The sequence below is a fragment of the Pseudophryne corroboree genome, chromosome 1, assembly GCF_028390025.1.
Source record: "Pseudophryne corroboree isolate aPseCor3 chromosome 1, aPseCor3.hap2, whole genome shotgun sequence".
NCBI classification, from domain to species: Eukaryota; Metazoa; Chordata; class Amphibia; order Anura; family Myobatrachidae; genus Pseudophryne; species Pseudophryne corroboree.
This window is the reverse complement of record NC_086444.1, coordinates 97,559,807-97,575,645: the sequence shown is the minus strand read 5'-3', so window position 1 is coordinate 97,575,645 and position 15,839 is coordinate 97,559,807. Positions and strand designations below refer to the sequence as shown.

The 15,839-nt window shown below is 46.4% G+C and overlaps 1 pseudogene; it reads left to right on the top strand.

The window, feature by feature from the left end:
• The first annotated feature begins 1,604 nt into the window (after positions 1–1,604).
• LOC134949066 (5S ribosomal RNA) lies at positions 1,605–1,723 on the top strand (annotated as a pseudogene).
• The last annotated feature ends 14,116 nt before the right edge of the window (positions 1,724–15,839 follow it).

Below are 15,839 nucleotides of genomic sequence, written 5' to 3'. Positions count from 1 at the left end.
TAAAAAAACCAAGTAACCTCAAGGATATTCTGGCCCCCAGCATGCTGAGGTCTGACCAAGAGAAAGATTCCACCTGGCCTAAGTGTGTTGGCTCTTATAAATGTGGGCGATGTAACATATGCAGACATCTACATCCCAACAGGAAAACCTTCACCGACGTGGAAAAAAAGAAGGAATATAAAATCAAAAATTACATGAACTGCAACACTCAATCGGTCATCTACCTCCTAGAGTGTGACTGCGGGAAACAGTACAATTGGAAAGACAAAGCGACCTTTGAAGCTAAGAATACAGGAGCATGTGAGGAACATCAGGAATAAAGTAGATAGCCACGCTGTTTCTAAACATTTCATTTCATCACACAACTCCAATCCTGAAGCCTTGACATTCAAAGCCATCGAAAATCATTTACATATCTCTTGCCTAACTAAAGGAGGTGGATCTAAGATGGTGTCTGCATACGGCACTCGGAGACGTGGACTCATAGAGCCTGGAAGTCGGGTGAAATATCAGCACAGCAGGCGCTAGTGAAGCGCCGTTCCCGCAGCCCGAGTCCGTCTCACATGTCATTTGAACTTTCCCGTGTGACAACCACTGGTGCAAGCCGCATGTAAGGCTCCTGCGGGGAGCAGTTCTATTGCACAACATTGTCTTCTTTGCAAAGTGGTAACGTATTGAGGATATCCAATACAATACAACACATGAATATGCTACCTATTTCATGGGTGTGAATCTAGCGGGTAACCTTTTTCATATGGACTGATTTTTTTTTATTAATTTTATATTTTTACATTTTTTCTGTGCACAGAAGTTTATCTTAGATCCACCTCCTTTAGTTAGGCAAGAGATATGTAAATGATTTTTCATATTTGACCGGTCTGAAGTGTAATTTATATATATATTTATATGGAATACTATTAAATAAAATAAAAAATATATATAATATAAGTTATATATTTGTTTTTCATTGAACTCTGAGCCATATCATAACATTTATAGCGCAGGAGGGGATTCGTTTGCTGTTCTAGTGTTACCGGGACTGTGTAGTGCCGGTTCTTTTTGACTTGACTTACCCCAAGTCAAGCTTTCTCCTGCAGCTGGTTTGTACGCAGAATGTAATATCATTTATAAAGCAAAATTTTTTTACCAGTAATACTATTATCTAAATATGGTAATGATACATTAGCGCCTGGTTATAGTTTTTTTGTATTATTCAAAGCCATCGAACTGGTACAACTGGGAGAAAGAGGTGGTGAGTTCGCCAATAAATTATTGCGCCGGGAAATGTTTTGGATTTTCCAACCGCAAACATTACAGCCAAGGGGATTCAACGACAACTATGAGATTGCTCCCTTTTTATAAGATACGGTACTAAAATATTTTAACTGCTTCCCCATTCCTTTATCCCTTCCGTTCCATATACCATTCCCCATCCGCCCCCCTAACCCCAATCCCCGCCCTTAACCTCCAACCAGCCACCCACCCCCTTCCTACCAACACCCTTAGACTTTCATTACTTGACAAATCTATATGTAGATCTAACCTTTGATAAAAATATAAACAAATAAGGAGGATTGGAGCAAATAACCCAGAGGGCACAACGTCGGTACAGTCATACCACGCTGGCAATGTCCAAATACGTTCGATCTTGGAAGCCAAGCAGCGTTGGGCCTGATCAGTACTAGCAAGGGGGACCGGCTAGGAAAATCAGGTACTGTAAAGCACGTGAATAAATAGGAGCCTGGGAAAGTTGCAGATAAGCTATATAGTATAGTCAAAATATGGCCAAGGCATCACTACTTTCGGTTGTAATACCAAAGGGGCATCATTAGGTACTCCTAATCTATCATAGGTGAGTATGTTCGGGGGCCTTCGAGCCCTTTGAGGCCGTAGGGCTTCTATTCCTGACCTTGGGGCCTCTACACTCATCTCTGATGGACTTTGTAATAGATTATGGGAATTGTCTTCTGACATGGGATCATCCTGAATATCCCAATCCCTTTCCTGAGTTGTACTACCACCTTCCACTACCCACTCAGCTGTATTTGTGTTCCTAGATGGCTCTTGGTGATCAACCTCATTCTCTACTTCATTATCGCTAACCATCTGACCAGAGTCTTTATAATATCGTCCCGGCCCATACCATTCATCCTCTGTAAGACACTCTGTCTCATTAATTTCATTAGGGGATAGTATGGGTATTTCTTTACTATAGCTCTTTTTAACTTTTCCCGTATGTAAACCAGTTTCTTCCCATCTAACTCCTGGCGCAATTGGTAATAAATGCTGTCTATGATACGTCAATATGGGTCCTTGATCATTTTCAGGCCTTAATTGATATACAGGGATATTGGGAAGTTGTCTCACGACAATATAAGGCTGAGATTTCCAGCGGTTACTGAGCTTCTGACGTCTAGGCAAACCTAGCAGTCTGACTAATACTTTATCCCCTGGTATTAACTTATTTTCTTTCACATGGATGTTATATCTTTGCTTGTTCCTTTTCCCTAATTTCTGGGCTTCAAGCTGTGCAGTCCGATAGGCCTCCGCTAACTGTCGCCGTAACTGCCTGATGTATTGACTATGAGAGGACCCAATGGAATGGTTATGGTTTATCTTGGTTCCCAAGCTCACATCGATGGGAAGTCGTGCCTCTCGCCCAAACATTAAACGATACGGGGAGTATCCGGTGCTCTCATTCTTGGTGCAGTTATAAGCATGAACCAACTGCGACAGATACTGCTTCCAACACTGTTTCTTGTCACCGCTAAATGTGCCCAACATGTTCAATAGCGTACGGTTAAATCGTTCCGGTTGAGGGTCTCCTTGATGGTGGTAAGCGGTTGTTCTAGACTTGCGTATACCGCAGCACTCACATAATTCCCTGATTAACCGACTCTCGAAGTCTCTTCCCTGATCCGTATGTAGGCAAGCTGGTAATCCATAATGGATAAAAAACTTGTCCCATAGGGTTCGAGCTACGGTTACTGCTTTCTGATTAGTTGTCACATAAGCCTGGGCGTATCTGGTGAAATGATCAGTTACAACTAAGATGTTGCTATCCTTTCCCCCTGGACCCTCCAATGACAGAAAATCAATACATATTAGGTTCATTGGACCATTACTAACTGTATTAACCAACGACGCTGCTTTCTCAGGCAATTTCTTCCGACCGATGCAGTCTCCACAGGTCTTGCAGTACTCGTCAATATCTCTATTCATGAATGGCCAGTAGAACCACTCCGAAATCAACCCCTGGGTTTTTTCATACCCCAAGTGCCCATAACGGTCATGGAGAGATTTCAACACAGTAGGAATGTATTTACTAGGTAAGACAAGTTGCAATCTATAAGAACCGTCCCTGTTCCAGGTTTTACGAAACAATATTCCTTGCCTTAACTTCAACTTTCGTTTCTGCCTGGCTAACACTTTGGCTGTCATAGGTAAAGCTGGGGTCTTGCACAAATGTCGCTCTACCATCTGAATGATCGGATATAGGTCTTTATCAGCATGTTGCTCATGACTCATCTGTTCCCGGTTCACTACGTCCAGACCATCCGTGTCAGCATAATCCAGCCAACAGTACAAAGGAGGCAGGGCAGCAATCGAAGACCCCATCGAAACAACAGCGGGGATTGGTGTATACTGTAGTTCACTAATTTGAAAACATAATCCTTTCACTGTGGCCGCCGGAACTTCTACCCATTCATCAGGAGGGCTAAGGCTCGGTTTGTCTTGTCGTGGCATTCGGGATAAAGCATCTGCATCTTTGTTGCTGAATCCAGGTTTATACTTGATAGTAAAATCGTAATTGGACAATGCCGCCAGCCATCGATGCCCAGTTGCGTCGAGTTTGGCAGTCGTTTGCACATACGTCAATGGATTATTATCGGTAAGTACCGTAAAGGATACCCCATACAAAAAGTCATGGAATTTGTCTGCTAAGGCCCATTTCAAAGCCAGAAATTCCAATTTGTGAACGGGATAATTCTTTTCACTAGCAGACAGTCCACGACTGATGTATGAGATGGGTTTAGCTTCACCATTCTGCTCCTGATATAGAACTCTTCCAATAGCTTTATCAATCGGTCATCCATGAGGGGTTTCTCTGGTTTTTCAGGAGCTGGTAACACTACCTTTACTTTTTTTATTGATTTTTCTCGAGTTTCAATCTGAACCTCCTCCAATTTAACCTCTCTTACCAACTCGGTCAAGGTAGGGGGAGTAGTTTTGGATAATGTACACCGTAATTTCTGTGCCACCGGACTACTGGTAAGTGCACCTTTAAGTACCTGTATGATCCGCCTTTCATCCACCTGCTCTTTGGCGATACCACCTTTGTCGACAATTTTTTATATCAATCGATCCACTCGGTAAATATAGTGGGTCAAAGTTTCCCCATACTCCTGGTACGTACTATTCAGTTGTGATAAAAGATCGCCGACGTCTTCCAACGTTCCATAGGAGAAATCCAAGGCTTCAATATAATCACCTAAAAAGTATCATTATGATTGCTTCTCCTGGTAGCTTGAATTACCCCATGGCTGGCCCCCTCAAGCTCTCCACAACACGTTGTCTCTTGATATGATCGGGGCATTGCCACTCCTCAGAATGCTGGATGGCAGCCTCCCGCCACAAGTCATATGTCTCTTCACCCGCCGGCACAGGAGTAATCCCTGAGAATATGCGTAACCGCCGATATCCTTCCTCGTAATGCCATTGCTCCAATTGGCTCACAACTTTATCAACCACTGCTTCTGCAGGTGACTCGGACAATGCAGCTTTACGAGTAGGAAGGTCTTTTCCGGTGTGGCTATTAATGGGATCCTCATTTGAATAGGGTTGCCCCGGATCAGTATTTTTGTCTGAAGTGGCCTCCTCCGTCTCATTACTAGTTTCGGGCCATATCAACTGAAATTTCCTCCCAGGAATGTTCTCCACTAGGATCATACTAGGGAGTAAGGTAAAATCCAATGGGGAGCTATTGCTGATTAGCAAGGCATAAGTATCCCTGATGGATCCTCTCCACCGATCTACCACATAAGGGCGTGTTAACCCGTACAATTTGGACAATGCTTTCATCACATCATTGTCAGTCACAGCATTAGAATTTCCCCCTATGCCAAATCTACAGGTAGCTTCTACTCCCTTCTCTTTGTACCAGCGGTATTTGTCCTGCCCCTTCACAATTTCCATCATGAGCTAATATAAGTCAGGAGTTTTCAAGGGGTTCAGCATCTCAGCAGTGCCTCCATAAATGTAACCCCCTTTTTCTGTATGCAGCGGATACTATCCCTGCAGAATGTTAAGACTATATGTGCCTCCACCCAAGCTATAAGAATTCTATGGGGCTTGCTTGGGAAAGCCCCCTAGCTACCTTTGTAGTATTTGTAGTACTGTGTTTTCTTTTAGGGTTATACTTTTTCTCAATGGGTCACTTACCATACACTGGTGTTTGTTCTCAGGAAACTACAGCGATCCCAGGGAATAAAGGTCCACCATCCGGTAAGTATAGGTAACATTTAATAGCAAATATTATGTAACCAACAGTCTTAATGTCATACCAATCACCCTCTAGCCCTTAGTACCCACCTATACATTGTACCTTGCATGCAATTTCACAAAAATTACCTTGGTTCCGGAAAAACAAAAACAAATTTACCATTATAGAATGTGCATGTACTTTAACCTTGAATACCTGGGTATTTCAGTATTTGGTTTAACTGCAGTAGGTAAATTGTTGGGCACTAAAGTTTTGCATTGGTTGTAATCCTCCGCTAATAGTGAAATCCTTGTTCAATGCTCTCATGGGATGTGAGATGACATGTGGATAGCCTCCAAGTACCTGAAACTTATTAAACCTGCTGTGGTGAGGTGCTCCAAATAGGGATTGTCTTCTAGCGTAAATTGTCACTCTGTAAGCATTAGATGGTGTCGAAGTCCTTATGTTACTCTCTGGAGTGTCTGCAGGATTTATGTGCTTCAACAGACTCCATGCACACCCATACTAGTAAAGTCTTGGCTTTTATATGTCCTGTGCAGATAGAACAGGCACTCCCCTCTCTACCCTGCAGGTATTTCTAGTCTGTACACCAGTAATACAGGGACTCTGCTCACCTGTCCTAGACTCCAGTTTATTAGGGTAGGTGCGGATACCTATCACCTCTCCTGAGTCAAAATTTCAGGCAATTCCCCACGTACAGTTCAACTAATGTGGGACATGATACATTAAGTACTTATGCGGTCTCATTATGGTACTTTTCATAGAGCCGTAGCTACTCTTTTTACATACTATCCATCCTTATATAATAGTGGCAGATTGTGCTGTAATGGCTGTCTCAGCTAATAATATATCACTTTGTAATACTGTGAAGCTTAAGGGTTATAACTCGGGCGCACTCCCCCGGCTCCTGGGCAGTCGGTTTATCACTCTTGTAGTACTGAGTAGGCAGATGCAAAACAGAGTTCAGCCATACTGGGCTAAGGGGACTGGTTACGATCCCTTTACTGACACAGTCTCTAGTCACCTCTCTCAGGCAGGGCAACCCAGATTATTAGTAGCTCAATGGGGTTAACTCAAGCAGGGGACTCTGAGCTAAAGGCAGTACTAGTCTCTTCTGCGCAACCCACTGCTGGGCTTATAGGCTCGGACTCTCCTCCCTCAGGCCGTTCCTATTATCTCCTCACAGCCACCTTTGGATCCCGAAAGCAGTGCTGCACACCAGCTCCAGCCAGACGCTGACATCGGTAATCACTTACTCCGATCCCTGCAGTATCACTGCATAGCGCTGCCTCTCTCCTGTCACCAGCCCTAACTCACTCCTCGCTGCCTGTCACCTGCTTGCCTCCGGAGGACCCCGGGTCGGTTCACCAACCTCCGTCACCACGCCGCTGCCACCTCCGACCAGTGGCGATCAATCCGGTCCCGTAGACACTGGCACGGACACCTTCACTCCCCCAGTCTCTGTGCCTTGCCTCACTCCAGCTGCTGCGGCACCAACTGCTCCCTCCAACTGCCGCCTTCCTCCCTGCTCGCAGGGGCCCCTCACTCCTCTCTCTTGGTCCTTACAGACCTTTCCCCGGGTCCACCAATCTTGTCAGCGGACATCCCCTCACGCTAGGCATGCTTAGACACCACCAACTACAAGTACACTTCATGTCATTTAATATTTCTCTAACGTCCTAGTGGATGCTGGGACTCCGTCAGGACCATGGGGAATAGCGGGCTCCGCAGGAGACAGGGCACATCTAAAAAAGCTTTTAGGTCACATGGTGCGTACTGGCTCCTCCCCCTATGACCCTCCTCCAAGCCTCAGTTAGGTTTTTGTGCCCGTCCGAGAGGGTGCAATCTAGGTGGCTCTCCTAAAGAGCTGTTTAGAAAAGTTTTTTTTTAGGTTTCAATCTCAGTGATTCCAGCTGGCAACAGGATCACTGCATCGAGGGACTTAGGGGAGAGATTTCCAACTCACCTGCGTGCAGGATGGATTGGAGTCTTAGGCTACTGGACACTTAGCTCCAGAGGGAGTCGGAACACAGGTCAGCCTGGGGTACGTCCCGGAGCCGCGCCGCCGATCCCCCTTACAGACGCTGAAGAGACGGCAGAACGGAGGTCCGGAAAGCAGGCGGCAGAAGACTCCTCAGTCTTCTTGAAGGTAGCGCACAGCACGGCAGCTGTGCGCCATTGTTGTCACACGGCTCACTGACTCAGTCACGGAGGGTGCAGGGCGCTGCTGGGGGCGCCCTGGGCAGCAATATAATTACCTTTAGTGGCAAAATAAATACATCACATATAGCCATTAAGGCTATATGTATGTATTTTAACCCAGGCCAGTTTCTTAAAAACCGGGGAAAAGCCCGCCGAAAAAGGGGCGGAGCTTATTCTCCTCAGCACTCAGCGCCATTTTCCTGCTCAGCTCCGCTGGTGAGGAAGGCTCCCAGGTCTCTCCCCTGCACTGCACTACAGAAACAGGGTAACAAAGAGAAGGGGGGCATAAATTGGCGATATTTATATATTAAGAGCGCATATATAGTAAACAACACCTTCTAGGGTTGTTTATATACATTTATAGCGCTTTTGGTGTGTGCTGGCAAACTCTCCCTCTGTCTCCCCAAAGGGCTAGGGGGTCCTGTCTTCGATTAGAGCATTCCCTGTGTGGCTGCTGTGTGTCGGTACGTGTGTGTCGACATGTATGAGGACGATGTTGGTGTGGAGGCAGAGCAATTGCCGATGATGGTAATGTCACCCCCTAGGGAGTCGACACCGGAATGGATGGCTTTAGTTATGGAATTACGTGATAATGTCAGCACATTACAAAAGTCAGTTGACGAAATAAGACGCCCGGCAAACCAGTTAGTACCGGTTCAGGCGTCTCAGACACCGTCAGGGGCTGTAAAACGTCCTTTACCTCAGTCAGTCGACACGGGTACCGACACAGATGAATCTAGTGTCGACGGTGAAGAAACAAACGTATTTTCCAATAGGGCCACACGTTATATGATCACGGCAATGAAGGAGGCTTTGCAGATCTCTGATACTGCTGGTACCTCAAAAAGGGGTATTATGTGGGGGGTGAAAAAACTACCTGTATTTTTTCCAGAATCAGAGGAATTGAATGACGTGTGTGATGAAGCGTGGGTTAACCCCGATAGAAAACTGCTAATTTCCAAGAAGTTATTGGCATTATACCCTTTCCCACCAGAGGTTAGGGCGCGCTGGGAAACACCCCCTAGGGTGGATAAGGCGCTCACACGTTTATCAAAGCAAGTGGCGTTGCCGTCTCCTGATACGGCCGCCCTCAAGGATCCAGCAGATAGGAGGCTGGAAACTACACTGAAGAGTATATACACACATACTGGTGTTATACTGCGACCGGCAATAGCCTCAGCCTGGATGTGCAGTGCTGGGGTAGTGTGGTTGGATTCTCTGACTGAAAATATTGATACCCTGGATAGGGACAGTATTTTATTGACTCTAGAGCAATTAAAGGATGCTTTCCTTTATATGCGAGATGCTCAGAGGGATGTTTGTACTCTAGCATCAAGAGTAAGCGCGATGTCCATATCTGCCAGAAGAAGTTTATGGACGCGACAGTGGTCAGGTGATGCGGATTCCAAGAGGCATATGGAAGTATTGCCATATAAAGGAGAGGAATTGTTTGGGGTCGGTCTTTCGGACCTGGTGGCCACGGCAACTGCCGGCAAATCCACTTTTTTACCTCAGACCCCCTCCCAACAGAAAAAGACACCGTCTTTTCAGCCGCAGTCCTTTCGCTCCTATAAAAAGCGACCAAAAGGACAGTCTTATCTGCCGCGAGGCAGAGGAAAGGGTAAGAAAGGGCAGCAAGCAGCCCCTGCCCAGGAACAGAAGCCCGCCCCGGCTTCTACAAAGCCATCAGCATGACGCTGGGGCTTTACAAGCGGACTCAGGAACGGTGGGGGGTCGACTCAAGATTTTCAGCAATCAATGGGTTCCCTCACAAGTGGACCCGTGGGTCCTGCAGATAGTATCTCAGGGTTACATGCTGGAGTTCGAAAGGTCTCCCCCTCGCCGGTTCCTAAAGTCTGCTTTACCAACGTCTCCCTCAGAAAGGACGTTGGTTTTGGAAGCCATTCACAAGCTGTATTCTCAGCAGGTGATAGTCAAGGTACCCCTCCTACAACAGGGAAAGGGGTATTATTCCACACTATTTGTGGTACCGAAACCGGACGGTTCGGTAAGGCCTATTCTAAATCTGAAATCCTTGAACCTGTACATAAAGAAATTCAAGTTCAAGATGGAGTCACTCAGAGCAGTGATAGCGAATCTGGAAGAAGGAGACTTCATGGTGTCCTTGGACATAAAAGATGCTTATCTACATGTCCCGATTTACCCCTCACACCAAGGGTATCTCAGGTTCGTGATACAAGACTGTCATTATCAGTTTCAAACGCTGCCGTTTGGGTTGTCCACGGCCCCTCGGGTCTTTACCAAGGTAATGACCGAAATGATGGTTCTTCTACGAAGAAAAGGCGTATTAATTATCCCTTACTTGGACGATCTCCTGATAAGGGCAAAGTCCAGAGAACAGCTGGAAGTCGGTGTAGCGCTAACACAAGTAGTGCTTCAGCAACACGGGTGGATTCTAAATCTTCCAAAATCTCAATTGACCCCGACAACACATCTGCTGTTCCTGGGCATGATTCTGGACACGGTTCAGAAAAAGGTATTTCTCCCGGAAGAGAAAGCAAGGGAGTTATCCGAACTTGTCAAGAACCTCCTAAAACCAGGAACTGTGTCAGTACATCAATGCACAAGAGTCCTGGGAAAGATGGTGGCTTCGTACGAAGCGATTCCATTCGGCAGATTCCATGCACGAACATTTCAGTGGGATCTGCTGGACAAATGGTCCGGATCGCATCTGCACATGCATCAGCGGATAACACTGTCACCGAGAACAAGGTTGTCTCTCCTGTGGTGGTTGCAGACTGCCCATCTGTTAGTGGGCCGCAGATTCGGCATACAGGACTGGGTCCTGGTGACTACGGATGCCAGCCTACGAGGTTGGGGAGCAGTCACAAAGGGAAGAAACTTCCAGGGCGTGTGGTCAAACCTGGAGACGTCTCTTCACATAAATATACTGGAGCTAAGAGCGATCTACAATGCTCTAAGCCTGGCAAAATCGCTGCTTCAGGGTCAGCCGGTGTTGATCCAGTCCGACAACATCACGGCAGTCGCCCACGTAAACCGACAAGGCGGCACGAGAAGCAGGAGTGCAATGGCAGAAGCTGCAAGGATTCTGCGCTGGGCGGAGAATCATGTCGTAGCACTGTCAGCAGTGTTCATCCCGGGAGTGGACAACTGGGAAGCAGATTTCCTCAGCAGACACGACCTTCACCCGGGAGAGTGGGGACTTCATCCAGAAGTTTTCCACATGATTGTGAACCGTTGGGAAAAACCAAAGGTGGACATGATGGCGTCTCGCCTCAACAAAAAATTGGACAGGTATTGCGCCAGGTCAAGAGACCCTCAGGCAATAGCTGTGGACGCTCTGGTAACACCGTGGGTGTACCAGTCAGTGTATGTGTTCCCTCCTCTGCCTCTCATACCAAAGGTACTGAGAATTATACGGAAAAGAGGAGTAAGAACAATACTGGTAGCTCCGGACTGGCCAAGAATAACTTGGTATCCGGAACTTCAAGAGATGCTCACGGAGGATCCGTGGCCTCTACCTCTAAGAAGGGATCTGCTTCAGCAGGGACCTTGTATGTTCCAAGACTTACCGCGGCTGCGTTTGACGGCATGGCGGTTGAACGCCGGATTCTAAAAGAGAAGGGCATTCCTGAGGAAGTTATTCCTACTTTAATTAAAGCCAGGAAAGAAGTGACCGCACAACATTATCACCGCATTTGGAGAAAATATGTTGCGTGGTGTGAGGCCAAGAAGGCTCCAACGGAAGAATTTCAATTGGGTCGATTCTTACATTTCCTGCAAGCAGGATTGTCTATGGGCCTCAAATTGGGGACCATTAAAGTTCAAATTTCGGCCTTATCAATTTTCTTCCAGAAGGAATTGGCGTCAGTGCCTGAAGTACAAACTTTTGTCAAAGGTGTACTACATATACAACCCCCAATAGTGCCTCCAGTGGCACCGTGGGATTTGAACGTGGTTCTAAATTTTCTCAAATCTCATTGGTTTGAGCCTTTAAAATCGGTAGATTTAAAATACCTTACATGGAAGGTAACCATGCTGTTGGCCCTGGCTTCAGCCAGGAGAGTTTCGGAGTTGGCAGCTTTGTCATACAAAAGCCCATATCTGATATTCCATTCGGACAGGGCAGAATTGAGGACACGTCCTCAATTTCTCCCTAAGGTGGTTTCGGCATTTCACTTGAACCAGCCTATTGTGGTGCCTGCGGCTACTAGCGACTTGGAGGACTCCAAGTTACTGGACGTTGTCAGAGCATTAAAAATATATATTTCAAGGACAGCTGGAGTCAGAAAATCTGACTCGTTGTTTACATTGTATGCACCCAACAAGTTGGGTGCTCCTGCGTCTAAACAGACGATTGCACGTTGGATATGTAGTACAATCCAACTTGCACATTCTGTGGCAGGCCTGCCACAGCCTAAATCTGTAAAGGCCCATTCCACAAGGAAAGTGGGCTCATCCTGGGCGGCTGCCCGAGGAGTCTCGGCATTACAACTTTGCCGAGCAGCTACGTGGTCAGGGGAGAACACGTTTGTAAAATTTTACAAATTTGATACTCTGGCTAAAGAGGACCTGGAGTTCTCTCATTCGGTGCTGCAGAGTCATCCGCACTCTCCCGCCCGTTTGGGAGCTTTGGTATAATCCCCATGGTCCTGACGGAGTCCCAGCATCCACTAGGACGTTAGAGAAAATAAGAATTTACTTACCGATAATTCTATTTCTCATAGTCCGTAGTGGATGCTGGGCGCCCATCCCAAGTGCGGATTGTCTGCAATGCTTGTACATAGTTATTGTTACAAAAATCGGGTTATTACTGTTGTTGTGAGCCATCTGTTCAGAGGCTACTTCGTTTGTGTTATCATACTGTTAACTGGGTTCAGATCACAAGTTGTACGGTGTGATTGGTGTGGCTGGTATGAGTCTTACCCGGGATTCAAGATCCTTCCTTATTGTGTACGCTCGTCCGGGCACAGTACCTAACTGAGGCTTGGAGGAGGGTCATAGGGGGAGGAGCCAGTACGCACCATGTGACCTAAAAGCTTTTTTAGATGTGCCCTGTCTCCTGCGGAGCCCGCTATTCCCCATGGTCCTGACGGAGTCCCAGCATCCACTACGGACTATGAGAAATAGAATTATCGGTAAGTAAATTCTTATTATTAATTATATACAGTATATACAATATCTAATTAATAAAACAATCAATCTCTATTGTACATATAAACTATTAACGGGATTACATATATATACATACATACATAGTGGATAGGCGGGGAGGGGCCTAAACTGCACACCCTGACTACATGTAATGAGAGAGAGAGAAAGGTACCTCTGTGCCCACTTTGCCGCCAGCAATGGTCAGAAGATGATGGGTACTGTATACAGTATGTAATGCAGCTTAGTAGGTACCAAATATCAGACAGAATATATATTGTATATATTTAACCCAAAAACTTACTTTTAACATTCCCCTTCCCCTCAACTATCACATCTGGGGAGGGGGATAAGCATGCATGTAACACAGACAAGGACTGCACACACTTACCCAATGTTATCCAGTCTGCCTATGTACTTTAGGTGCCTCCCAAACCCGAGCTGGTCTCTGACATCTACTCCCTCCGTTCTGTTAGTCTCTTGGGTGGGCGATTAGAAATAAAACAGTTTTGTGTGGAGTTTCCCTTTATACACAACCCTTATACTGCTTCTGTCTGCAGCTCTGTATTACACCATATCATTCATACACATTATAACAGTAATTATATATAATATAATAGACGCTGTTAAAGCAAACTTGAGACCTTGCAAGTGATCACTGCAGATTTATACACCAGACCCAGGGAGGGGTGTTTGAGAATTACATTATCATCTTCTAAGTCAGTAATACATTTTCCTTGCTCAGAATATGGAATATTTGGATATAATGAGCAGTTATAGAATATTCAATTCTTTAAAATGTTTGTTTTCTTTCTCCCTCCTATAACATCAACCTCTCGGTTTCACTACTGTAGCCTTCAGCCAGTAATGAACAAACTTATTAACATTACACACACATGCGTGGGGGAGGGCAGCTCACCAACAGCGGGATTCCAGTCTCTACTGCTCAATCGATAGTGGCTAGGTGCGTGCAGTGTGAAAATACATGAAAACCCCCCACAAACGGTGCAGTGGGTTTGCATGCTGGACCTTGGGGCCACCCCAAGCAGTTGGGCCCCATAGCAGCTGCATAACCTGCGCCCTCCAAAGTTACACCACTGACCATTCTCCTTCAATGTTCCTAACTTTGGTGCTGCCAAAAGATTTTATTTACTTGTCCCAGGATCCGATTCCCTGACTAGCAATCCATGTAGCACAGCTCCGGCTTCAAGGTTGCATCTATTGCATGCTAATTTCCTTTTATTCTCTTTATTTATTTTTCACCTGAAGGGTACATAACTTGCATTTAAAACAATTAATGGTATTATCCAGTCTGCTGGGTTCCTATGCCTGTCTAGTCTTTCATAACAGCTAAATATGCACTAACAGGAGGAAACTATTGTTTGCACTAACTACCGTTGCACTAACAGAAAGAAACTAGTGTTTGTTAGCTAAATGTAAGCCTATAAAGTATTGTTACGTTCACTGTACTCTACTCAGGGTGGACAAGCCCCGAGCACAGGAACGTAATGCTGCAGTGGAAACGGAGCTCAGCAGCAACCCCTAAGGAGCCCTGACTCCGTTGTCTCATCCTCTTGGTCAGTCTACGCCTGCGAGACTGTTTGCTTGGTCTTAGCTGGAGAGAGACTGTTTGCTTGGTCTTAGCTGGAGACAAGGCGTAAACTGAGGAGGGGCGAGAACAAGGGGAACCTCTAACTAAAGATGGAAATACCCAGTTAGGAGTGCAACAGAACTAAAAGGAAGTATGTGCGGCACAGCCGCCAGGACAAACTGCAACAAAGGCAATACTGTCCACACGCCGACACAATCCTGTTGTGTACCGGCGATGGCAGTATACGCAGAACCCTCTGCAGAAAATCCAAAGCAGATATAACAAGAAGCTACGGCCAAGGCCGTAAGATGCGGCAAAGCCGCTACTCACGAAACCGGTGTGAAATACAGGCGGACGGACAAGAACCCCCAAAGCCGCAGACTCAGGCTCACAGAACTGGAGGGCAGGCAGGATTCTGACAACAGACCTGAGGACGCCAAGACACAGGATAACTGGATCAGGAACAGGCAATACCACAGGACTTATGGACAGGAACACGCCAAGGCAGGAAGCAGCTCAGCAAAAGCTATCACCGGCGTCTGTGTCAGGCACTGAGGGAGAATATAACAGGAAGCCCTCCAATAGCTGCAGAGAACTTAAATTAGTGATGTCGTTCAGCTGCCCTGCTGCACGACCCAAAGCTGACAGGTGGATTACAAATTACATGGCAACGGGGAATGCCGTCTGCCTCTGGCGTTGCCAAGGACCCGGCGGCTCACTGCGCACAGCGTCCTCCGTTGCCAGGCGCTGTGAGGGGAGCAGGAGGAGGCGCGGCGGACATGATGCGCCAGGCCCGTTGCCAAGCAACGGCTGGTGCCGGTGAGACCCGCCGCGGCTAACAGTACCCCCATCCCCCTAGAAGAGAGGTTAAAGAACCCCTACACCCGGGTTTATGGGGAAATTCCCGAAAGAACATCTTAAGTCTAGGGGGGGCATGGACCCAAGACCTCTCCTCTGGGCCGTACCCTTTCTAATGGACCAGAAAATAAAGCAGGCTACGAGAAAATTTAGAATCCAACACCTTCTCCATTAGGAATTCTTGTTGGCCCTGAACATCCACCGGAGGTCTACCCTGAAACAATTTTCGAGGAAATTTCCTGGAAAGCACATATGGCTTCAACAGAGAACAATGGAAGGTATTGGAGATTTTAAGTGACTGTAGTCGAAAAGTCACCGGATTAACCTTTTTGATAATAAGAAATAGTCCAATGAATCTAGGCCCCAGTCTATCCGAAGGTTGTTGAAGCTTGATGATGCGAGTTGACAACCACACCTTATCTCCTACCTTAAAGGTGCATGGGCTTCGGAACCTATCCGAAATTTTTTTTCCCCCGAAAGGCAGCTTTCTTAAGAGCAAGGTGTACCTTCCTCCAAATATTTCTGAGATGGGAGGTCAAAGCCAAAGAAGAA